Source organism: Ranitomeya variabilis, chromosome 3 (assembly GCF_051348905.1).
Source record: "Ranitomeya variabilis isolate aRanVar5 chromosome 3, aRanVar5.hap1, whole genome shotgun sequence".
Taxonomy (NCBI): Eukaryota; Metazoa; Chordata; class Amphibia; order Anura; family Dendrobatidae; genus Ranitomeya; species Ranitomeya variabilis.
In genome coordinates, this window is record NC_135234.1 from 86,255,172 (window position 1) to 86,263,431 (window position 8,260).

The 8,260-nt window shown below is 42.1% G+C and overlaps 1 long non-coding RNA gene across 1 annotated transcript; it reads left to right on the forward strand.

The window, feature by feature from the left end:
* Window positions 1-32: 32 nt before the first annotated feature.
* Window positions 33-5,391, forward strand: LOC143815264 (uncharacterized). Its single transcript, XR_013223709.1, has 2 exons — window positions 33-3,196; window positions 4,883-5,391. It is a non-coding gene; the product is annotated as an uncharacterized LOC143815264 (long non-coding RNA).
* Window positions 5,392-8,260: the final 2,869 nt, after the last annotated feature.

An 8,260-nucleotide genomic window follows, 5' to 3' on the forward strand; every position in this document is an offset into this window, starting at 1 on the left:
CTTACATCGAATCTACATGAATCTATAGAGTTATGGCGTCAGAAGACGCTGGGTGATTCAGGCAGTCAAAGATGGGGTCACAGAGTATAACTACGGAGCGGTATGCAGAGTCGCAGTTATAGAATAAAGCACCCAGGAAGTAATTAAAGGAAATACTATTTGCAAAATGCTGACTACTATCGGACTTCTTTACCTGCCTTCTGGGAAACATATATAACATTTTTTATTTATAGAATAGGATCAAAGTGTATTTCTATGGTCAGTGCCCCCTTAATGCAAATCACAGATTCTTGTTTTAGGGTTCATGAAAATAAATATGTTCTGACTTCAATTTGTGTCCGGCAAAATTTAATGTAACGTGATTGTTAAACCTAAAGGATCAAGCGCGTCACTCGGACCGGAGCGTTCAGCTGCGTAGAAATACATGAGGCCGCACGCTCCGGTCCGGAGTGCCGGCGGCAGTGCCGGGTATAGAGGCCAGAGACTCGCCCGAGTTTCTCGCATTGCACTCGCAAGTGTATTAAGAGTATTTTTCATCTGATTGCAGATGTTCTCATGGAAAGTTAATAAAGAAAACGTGTAAACGATCTGCAAGAGAATGGAGGTTGCAAACTTTAAATGCACACTGCAGCTCGAATTCTGCATAGGTTTTTGTAAACTCTCGTCCACTTGCCCTGTTCGGTATTACACTGCAGATTTTACCTGCGCAAATCTGTAAATCTGCAGTTATTCCATCCCATGTGAATTCACTGTAATAATTACCTGAAACTTTTTTAGCCCAGTAATAAAGGGAGCCTTCAACTCAACACAGTGGGTGGAATTTTATCATTTGTTTTGTGCCTTTTTTATATTTTGTGTATATTTACCACGTCTGTCTCCGTCATTTTTGTTTAATGAGGCAGGTCTCCAACATTTATTTATGACTTGTAACTCATTTCCCTGTAAAAAGTGGAGGAATATGTCTACACAGAAAGCATAAGATGTACCAAACATCATCACAAATTCTGATAAATTTGGCAAAAATAATGGCAACACAGTCATAAGGAAAAATTCCTCCCAATATTTTTTTTTTCATGGCAGCTTGTACAATAACTAATTTTATACACTGTCTTTACAACTTTATTATAGGCTCACCGCTACATAACGAATATGTCAGTCCGTGTACGATTACAATAGTCCAAAACCAGGAGTGGGTGATAAATACAGAAGTGGTGAGGTGACGTGTTTCTATACTTTTCCTCTGACTGTTCCTCTCCAGATTTTAATATCATCTCTATCCCTCCATACATATGCACCCTCAGCTCAGTCGAGCATGATTGTGTTCTGTACGGGGAGAGGAAGGAAGGCTTCTACCAAACTCATCAGGCTGCAGTTTATCTCCTGGGAGATCAAAAGGATCGGGCATGTCATTTTAACGCTGTGTTTATACATAGCGTACATTTTTGCATCTGCTTTTTATCTACGTGTTTTTTTTGCAGATGTCCACACTATCATTCGTAATAACCATCTTCTCTGAAAATTGCTTTTTCCTTTTGAATTTTTGCTAAATTTTCCCCTTTATTTGCTGCGTTTTTGGTGCAGATTTGAAGCAATGTTTTTTTAATTTGTTTTTATTTTCTAGTGTAGATAACCTTTGATTCTGCACTTAAAAATACAACGTTTTAGACACACAAGGAACATGGCTTTTCATGAAATCATATCCACTTTGGACGGACATTTAAACGCAGCAGATTTTCTGGATATAGAGACACTTCAGAGAAAACGCATCATTTACGCCACGAGGGAACACCACTAAGGCTATGTGCACACGATGCGGATTTGCTGCGGATCCGCAGAGGATTATTCCACGCAGAAACGCTGCAGATCCGCACTGTGATGTACAGTACAATGTTATTCAATGGGCTAAAAAAAAAGCTGTGCAGATAGTGCGGAAAAATCAGTGCGGAATTGCTGCGGATTTCAAAGAAGTGCATGTCACTTCTTTTGTGCGGATCTGCAGCGTTTCTGCACCCTTCCATGATAAAAATCCACAGTGGCAAAAACCGCTGAAAATCCACACAAAATTCGCATCAATTCCGCATAAAAACTGCACAAAATCCACATAAAAACTGCACAAAATCCGCATAAAAACCGTGGCAAATCCACGGCTGCGGATTCTGCCATGAGATGCGGATTTTGTGCAGAAAAGTCTGCACCTCTTTTCCTACGTGTGCTCATAGCCTTCTCTCTCTCTCTCTCCATGGCATCTGTTAAGGGGCATCCGGAAGCTCCCACATACATTCCATGGTTTTTGACGCTGTGTATTTTCACTGTGCAAAACACTGTAGTGTCTTATGGTTCCAGCAAAGTGAATGGGATTTATGTAACTCTCATGCCCTCTGTGCTATTTTTTTTTTTTTTGCTGCAGTCGTGTTTAAAATCTGCAACATGTCAATTTCTCTTGCGATTACGTTGAGTTTTATGTGCGGATTTTCCCCATAGAGTTGCAAGAGATGCAGAAAATCTGAAGGTAAAATAAAATGCATGTAATCCAAACATGACTGTATCAATAAAGAACTTCTCCATTCCGTCAGTCCGTGAAAATCGGACTGTACTCAGATGTCATCCAAGTGCAGTCAGATGATTTCCACGTATTCATTAACTTGCATGGCCGAGTGTCCGAAAATCAGATGCAAATCGTGCATGTTTCGATTTTTTCCTAGAACAGACTCTGATTGAGAAAAAAAATAAGACATGCGACACGGCCTCATACACTAAGAATGGATCGAAAATACGGTCGTCTGCAGGAGCCGTATGATTACAAATGCGGATACGCTGCAGATTTTGCATTGGCAGGCAAAAAGTTTGCATTTAATTACAATTTTTACTGTGAATTTTACCTGTTGCAACATACAACGTAAAGTCAGAAGCAAACTAAAATCCTCAACAAATCCACATGTAATTCTGTTGCAGATTTGATTGCAATGGAAAATCCACAGTGGAACATTTGCCTCATTTTGCATCATGTGTGCACTAGGGGAATATGGAAGCGGCCTCACTTGAATATTGTAGGGTAACCCATAGCTCCCTAATACTTCCAAAAAGAAGACTTACTATTCATACATGATTCATTTTCACAATAGGAAAAAAAAATAATTGCTGTCCTTTTCCTTAGAATGGTAGCCATAGGGCAAGCAATGATGTATGTTACCAATAGGCAGGGCCGTTTCTTCAACAGGGCGGGCAGGGCGGCCACACGGGGCGCCGTGGGGCCGGGGGGCGCAGGAGAGGCCTCGGGCCCCGGTGGTCCCCTGCCCGCTGCTGCTGCTGTTTAAGGGCTGTCAGGGGCGCGGATGCCGCGCTCAGTGCTGAGCGCGGGCGCGCCCTGCCCGAACTCAGCTGCAAATCTGACAGCTGAGCGGTCAGATCATCGCCTCGCGTCGCCGCGCCCCCCCCCCCCGCACCGCACATAATGGTTGCGGCCACCTCGGCGCCGCCACTCACCTCCGCTCCGCGCTGGTATGTGGAAACATTTAGCTCCTGCTGATTTCTACTTGGCACCAGGCGACAATGCAAAGGTGTCAGTGACAGCGACATGCCCCAGTTATCTGCCTCTTCTCTCAAAAGTGACTGCCCCGATATACTATGCCATTCACATGCCCCCCAATATACTGTACCATTCACTTGCCCCCAATATACCGTGCCGTTCACCTGCCCCCAATATACCGTGCCGTTCACCTGCCCCCAATATACCGTGCCGTTCACCTGCCCCAATATACTGTGCCATTCACATGCCCCCAATATACCGTGCCGTTCACCTGCCCTAATATACTGTGCCATTCACCTGCCCCAATATACTGTGCCATTCACTTGCCCCCAATATACCGTGCCATTCACCTGCCCCAATATACCGTGCCGTTCACCTGCCCCCAATATACCGTGCCGTTCACCTGCCCCAATATACTGTGCCATTCACATGCCCCCAATATACCGTGCCGTTCACCTGCCCTAATATACTGTGCCATTCACATGCCCCCAATATACTGTGCCATTCACATACCCCCAATATACTGTGACGTTCACCTGCCCCCAATATACCGTGCCGTTCACCTGCCCCAATATACTGTGCCATTCACATGCCCCCAATATACCGTGCCGTTCACCTGCCCTAATATACTGTGCCATTCACATGCCCTAATATACTGTGCCATTCACCTGCCCCAATATACCGTGCCATTCACCTGCCCCAATATACCGTGCCGTTCACCTGCCCCCAATATACCGTGCCGTTCACCTGCCCCAATATACTGTGCCATTCACATGCCCCCAATATACCGTGCCGTTCACCTGCCCAAATATACTGTGCCATTCACATGCCCCCAATATACTGTGCCATTCACATACCCCCAATATACTGTGACGTTCACCTGCCCCCAATATACTGTGCCGTTCACCTGCCCCAATATACTGTGCCATTCACATGCCCCCAATATACCGTGCCGTTCACCTGCCCTAATATACTGTGCCATTCACGTGCCCCAATATACTGTGCCATTCACCTGCCCCCAGTATACCGTGCCATTCACCTGCCCCAATATACCGTGCCATTCACCTGCCCCCCAATACACTGTGCCATTCACCTGCCCTAATATACCATGCCGTTCACCTGCCCCCAATATACGGTGCCATTCACATACCCCCAATATACCGTGCTGTTCACCTGCCCCCAATAATAATTATAATTTATTAAAAAAAGGGAAGATACAAGCCTGCTCTCTATTTATTACTCAAGCCCACAAAAATAATGTTTATTATTTTCGGTGCCGGGGGGGGGGGGGGGGGGGGAGAAATTTCCTACTCTCGCCCTGTGTCATTTTTGGGCTAGAAACTGCCCTGCCAATAGGGAAGCGGGCTGGTGAAGACAATCTTACTACGTGTATATAATCTCAGTGTTTAGGCTTTGTATATAGGAGTGTGGGTACATTTACACAGATAGTGTTTGTCCTGCCATATCTATGGGCTGATTTATCCCTGTAGTAAGCGTATCCTGTATGTGTATTATTATAACTGCATTACCTCTCCCACCGCTCCCATCCAGCCAATACCCAGTGGGTGCAGACTAGGTGTCGCCCGCATCATGGCTGACCATCCAAGAGAGGTAATTGCATTTAAAGAAAATTATCAGAAGTTACACAAACACTGGGACACGCATCGCAGACGCCATCTGATCGCTCATTTAACCACTGGATTGCTTCCAAGAAACGATTATACGCTGATAGAAGCACACACAAAAAGGACGATTCATGTTTCCCCAAGTAATGCAAGATACAATTCTACCGAAACAAGACAAACCCTCTTGTATAAATGGATTTTGTGATGGTTCGCCATTGAATAAATTATTTTTGTTGATTATGTCTTGTCTTTAGTTATTTCACATACATACGGCTGGAAATCTTTAAAAAAATAAAAGTGACTTTATACATATTATGCTTAGACATCAGGGGGTACTATGGATTGCAGATTAAAAAAAAAATCCACTAGTGCTAATCCTCAAGACAGATGACAAATGACAGATGACTTATTTAAGTTTAATCTTATATCATGAATGTCATGTAAAAAGTGGCAGAATAACTGTTTTCTGTTCATCTGTCTATCAAAAAATAATAAAACAATCAAAAATTCCAATGAAAATGTAAACTCATCCTGCAAAAACAAACCGTCATGCAGTTCCATTGACAGAAAAAGGAGTCCTAACTCTCATAATGTGGCAAGTGATTTAAAACAAAAAAAATGTTTTTTTATTGCACAAATGTAGGAAAATACAAAAATAAAATAAAATATTGGTATCTGCATAATTGAACTTGGGTAAGAATAAAGTTAATCTGAGTATTGCCTTGCAGATGCAAAACCCAAGATGAAGCCGCAAGGTGAAACGCTGAGTAATGCAGATGACTTCACTATAAGGCCAGGGTCACACTAGAGAGAAATAAGAAAATGCGATTGTCAGCGTATTCCTCCAAAAATATGGTAATGCAAGTCTATGGGTATGTGTCCACGTTCAGGATTGCATCAGGATTTGGTCAGGATTTTCCATCAGTATTTGTAAGCCAAAACCAGGAGTGGAACAATTAGAGGAAAAGTATAATAGAAACATATGCACCACTTCTGCATTTATCACCCACTCTTGGTTTTGGCTTACAAATACTGATGAAAAATCCTGACCAAATCCTGATGCAATCCTGAACGTGGACACATACCCTATGGGGGCGAGAAAAATACAGATTACACATGGACCACACGTGTGACTTGTGAGAAATACGCACCGGTGTTCTATAGAAAAGCCGGTAATTCAGTGTGGTGTACAGTAAAATCACACTGACAGGTTAGAATAGAATAGATAAAATAAATGTCTACATATAGTATAGGTAGATATATATATATATCTACCTATACTATATGTAGACATTTATTATATATATATATATATATGTCATTGACACAAATATATATATATATATATTTAAAACAGAGCTAGATAGCAGAAAAGCCGGTAATTCAGTTGCCAGCCTTTGCTAAGTCCTTACCGAACCCGACAGGATATGAGACATGGTTTACATACAGTAAACCATTGCGTATTTGTTATATTTTTTTATATCCCTCACTAATAATGTTAGTAGTTTGTGTGTGCAAAATTTGGGAACTCTAGGTGTTAAAATAAAGGGTTAAATAACGGAAAAAACTGGCGTGGGCTCCCGTGCAATTTTCTTCGCCAGAGTGGGAAAGCCAGTGACTGAGGGCAGATATTAATAGCCTAGAGAGGGACCATGGTTATTGACTCACCCTGGCTAAAAACATCTGCCCCAGCCACCCCAGAAAAGGTGCATCTGTAAGATGCGCCTATTCTGGCACTTAGTCACTCTCTTCCCATTCCCCTGTAGTGGTGGGATATGGGGTAAAAAGGGGTTAATGTCACCTTGCTATTGTAAGGTGACATTAAGCCTGGTTAATAAGGGAGAGGTGTCAATAAGACACCTATCCATTATTAATCCAATAGTAGGAAAGGGTTAAAAAAACAAACACATGATGAATAAAGTATTTTAATGAAAGAAAGACACAGGTTTTATTATCTTTATTGTACACTCAATCCAACTGAAGACCTTCGTTCTCCTGAAAAAAATTCCAGAATAAAAAAGCAACAATATCCCATACCTGTCGGCCGTACAGTCAAGTCCGACCCTGTAAATCCATCTGAAGGGGTTAAATACAGTTACAACCAGGAGCGCTGCTAATGCAGTCTTTTACAGCCAGGAGCGGCAGCATTAGCATCGCTCCTGGTTGTAACTGAATTTAACCCCTTCAGATGGATTTACAGCGTGGGACATGACTGTATGGCGGAAAGGTATGGGATATTGTTGTTTTTTTATTTTGCATTTTTTCCAGGAGAACAAGGGTCTTCAGTTGGATTGCGCGTACAATAAAGATTTTAAAACCTGTCTTTCTTTCATTAAAATACTTTATTCTTAATGTGTGTATGTGTTTTTTTAACCCTTTCCTACTATTGGATTAATAATGGATAAGTGTCTTATTGACACCTCTCCATTATTAACCAGGCTTAATATCACCTTACAACAGCAAGGTGACATTAACCCCTTATTACCCCATATCCTACTGCTACAGGGGAGTGGGAAGAGAGAGAATAAGTGCCAGAATACGCGTATCTTACAGATGTGCCTTTTTTGGGGTGGCTGGGGGCAGATGTTTTTAGCCAGGGGGGGGGGGGTCAATAACCATGGTCCCTCTCTGGGCTATTAATATCTGGCCTCAGTCACTGGCTTTCCCACTTTGGCGGAAAAAATTGTGTACGGGCCCACAACAGTTTTTTCCGTGATTTAAACCTTTATTTTAACACCTAGAGCTCACAAATTTTGCATACACACACTACTAACAATATTAGTGAGGGATATGTAAAAATATAACGGATATGAAATGGTTTACTGTATGTAATCCATGTCTCATATCCTGTCGGGTTCGATAAGGACTTAGCAAAAGCCGGCAATTGAATTACCAGCTTTTATGCTATCTAGCGCTGAATGAAATATAAATATATGTATATATATATGTGTCTCACTGATACATATATATAGACTGTATATATGTTTTCACGAATATTTGAGCCCATGGATCCATTATATGTCCATTTTGCAAGCCGGCGAGATTCGCCGTACGGATGCAATACGGATGCTATACGGATAACACACGGATATTTATTGGAGAAAAAAAA